Source organism: Alligator sinensis, unplaced genomic scaffold (assembly GCF_000455745.1).
Source record: "Alligator sinensis unplaced genomic scaffold, ASM45574v1 scaffold81_3, whole genome shotgun sequence".
Classification (NCBI taxonomy): Eukaryota; Metazoa; Chordata; order Crocodylia; family Alligatoridae; genus Alligator; species Alligator sinensis.
Genome location: NW_005842088.1, coordinates 1811707 through 1815212, shown reverse-complemented (window position 1 = coordinate 1815212; position 3506 = coordinate 1811707).

The window sequence follows — 3506 nt, the reverse complement described above, 5'->3', positions numbered from 1 at the left end:
ACACACATGTACACCCACACACCCCGGCCACTCTCCCCCTCCACACACCCCACAGCACCCCACACACCCGCACCCCTCGCATACTCACCTACACACACATCCCCACAAATACACCTCCACTCCCACATCCATACGCATCCCCACACCCTCCCCCATACTCCACATACACACACGCACCCACATCCCCCCACGAACCCCATACCACCCACCCCAGCCTCCCTCTGCCAGTCCTCACACCTATCCACACCCTCCCACAAACCCCACAGACACATCCACACACATACCCCATATACACACACACCTGCACACACACAACCACACACCCCATCACCCATACCCCTCACATCCCCCATGTCCCCCAATATATAAGAGTAAGACTTCATTTTGAGCTATTATGCAATCACCTCTATAAACACGATACAAACACATACAAATCAGGGCAAAAATATTTTTTGAAATAAAATTAAAGTATGTTATTGTAGATGTTTGATTTTTAGTATATAATTTGGTTTTTTTCTGGTTCCAAGATGGCAAACCCCCTTCCCAAAAGGAGTACTTCCAGGGGCAAGGGGAGGGACTGCCAGTGGCAAGAGTCAGAGGTTCGGGGCGGTTCCAAGATGGCAACCAGGGGGTAGAGCACCTGTCAAGGGGCAGGGCTACCCTTGCAGCCTCCAACAGCTCACCAAAACTCATTAATCGGCCCTACAGATCAAATAATTACCCACCCTTGGATTAAAATGTCAGAAGTGGGACAAGAGCAGCAAAAACATTCTCCTCTCCTTCCCCCCAACCCTTCATGCCAATGAGCTCCTGAGGATAGTTGTTATATAACCTGTTTTAAGACAGAAACTTTGATCTTTGCTTGGGCTAAGCATTGGCTCTAAATGTGCCTTTGAACATCAGCTATAAGTGAGGAGGCAGCCAGCCAATTTCCCAGGCAGATCACAGGGCTAGTTGCCATTTTCAAGGGCTTATTGTGGATGCCTCCTACCCACAAAACCTCTTACTGGCCAAGGGGACCCAGTGGTCCTACCCTCCACCAGTGATTGGTGGAGATGGCTGTCCATTATGCAGCCATGACCCTCACTACTGATTGGTGCAGAGGGGTAGGGCTACATGACAGGCCTGCGTAGCTCAGGGGTGGGCAATTATTTTTGCTGGAGGACCACTTAATGACTTTTGGTGTCCTCTCAAGCACCATATCTCTTTCTCTCTCTCTGTCTCTCTCCCTGTCTAGAGCTGTAGCACACCCTGTTCCCATCCTCTCTTTCTCTCTCCTTTCCCCCACTCCCCATCTAGAACTGTAGCACGCCCTGATCATCTCCCTCCTCTCACCCTCCCCAGACCTGTAGCATACCCTGATTCTCTCTCTCCCTCCTCCTCCCTCCCCCTCACTCAGAGCTGTAGCACACCCCAATCCCCATACTTGGCCTGGAACCTACTGGCCCTGTCTGCAGCTTACACCACCATGAACCTGGTGGCAGCAGATGCAGCCCCTGGCAGGCACCAGCATAAATTACAGACATTAGTGACGTGTATGGGGTGCATGCGGGTGCACATGCACCCCCTGAGATTGGCGGTGCACCCCCTGTGAAAAGCGCCACCAATGCTGCTGGCGGCACCTGCGGGTGGTCGCTGCTCACCACCCCCCCCTCTTGCTGCCAACCCTGCTTGCGGCATCTGTGGGTGGTTGCTGACTGCCAGTCGGTGCTCGCCATCCCCCGCCACCACCACTGCAGCCTCCGGGCATTGCCATAACCCCCCAAGCCTCCAGGGGAGACGCAGTGTTCATGATTACAGATGCAGTCAGCAGTTCTGCTCTGTGGAGCATAATGAGTTAGGTAATTCACTGGTCAACTTTTGAAAACAAATCTTTTCTCCTTTCTTATCCTTCTTTTTGCTCTCCTCCCCTTCTCCTCCACCTCCCCTGCCCCACATTTATAACAGAAATGAAAATGTTCACTATCTCTATTATACAAATGAAAGTAGATTTTATAATTCTCTGAAGATTACTTTAACATGGGTGATAGGTAATTCTAAATGTTCTGATATATGAGGTACATTCCTCCCCCCGAAAAAGGAGATCTAAAATTAAGGTGCATCTTACACACCAAAGCTGTGTAACAAAAATAATTTAGAAACCATTGTAATAAAAGTTAATCAAATGTCAATCAAATTTGTTTTTCCACAGTTATATCCATTTATAGGGGGACACATCTTATAAACCAGAAAATATAGTACTCTTTCTCAGGAGGAATCTCTAATTAGCACTGCATTTTCAGGTGCAGTTAATATCTCAGTGCTTCACAGAAAGGCAAGAATAACAAAAAAATAGAAATTAGTAGCACTCATGAGAGGAAATAATTCCTTTCTGGTCCCTACAAGTAATCAGCAAAGCCCTGAAGCATGAGATTACCAACTATGTATGATTACAAGATATATTGTCTGATACTGAAAAGATGAAGTTCGGAAGTGGATTTACAAGGGTGTCTAACAGAATGGAGTTGTGCCTGAAACAAACTGTGAACTCAGTTGTGTTTCAGGAACAGAGGCATAGTGAGGCAGCTCCATGCCCAATGCATTACTGGTTGCTGTAGTGCTTCTGGCCGTGACTATTTTTAAAAGCCCTACAAATATGGTGCCCAGGGCTGCTGCTCCAGTCAGCCCTCTCATTTATGCTGCCTTTTAGGAAAGTCATTTGTATTGTAAATTTTACTGAGCATATGTATACCTGTAATAAACTGGGAGCAGTAAAGTACTCAAGAGTAAACTGTCTTGGGCAGGTGTCTATACATGCAGGGACACAGGAGCAGATTTGCTGCTCCTAGCAGCAGACTGCTCCTGCTCCCTGCAGCCCTTCAACTGGCCCCTGCAGCATCCAGGGGGAGCTCTAGGCTCCCCCTGGGTGTTAGCCCAGGGGCCAGGAGATAGCTGGCTCCTGGAGAGGACTGGGACATTGCTCCCTGCCCCTAGGAGCTGCCTGCTGCCAAAGCGGGCTCTGCCACCAGAGCCCAGGCAGGGACAATAAGCAATAAGCAGGTAAGCAATAAGGGGCCCTTCAGGAATCGGAGCTGGGGGGCAAAAAAGGCACCAGTCACAGGGCTCAAGTGCCTATATACTAATGCTAGGAGCATGGGGAACAAGCAGGATGAACTAGCGCTCCTGCTTGCAGAAAACACATACGACTTAGTAGGGTTATCTGAAACCTGGTGGGATTCTTCCCACGACTGGTCGGTACATATTGAGGGTTATAGGCTGTACAGAAAGGACAGGGTGGGGAAGAAAGGGGGAGCGGTTGCGCTTTATGTCAATGAGCAATATACTTCGACCCTCATCAAGACGGAATCGAAGGATGCGGAAGTAGAAGGATTGTGGGTTAAGTTATATGGGGGGCAAGGAGAAAGGGATTTGGTGGTAGGGGTCTGCTACAGACCCCCACACCAAGGGGAAGAACTAGATTCGGGGCTCCTAAGGCAGCTCTCAGAGACCATAAAAACTAAGGAGGC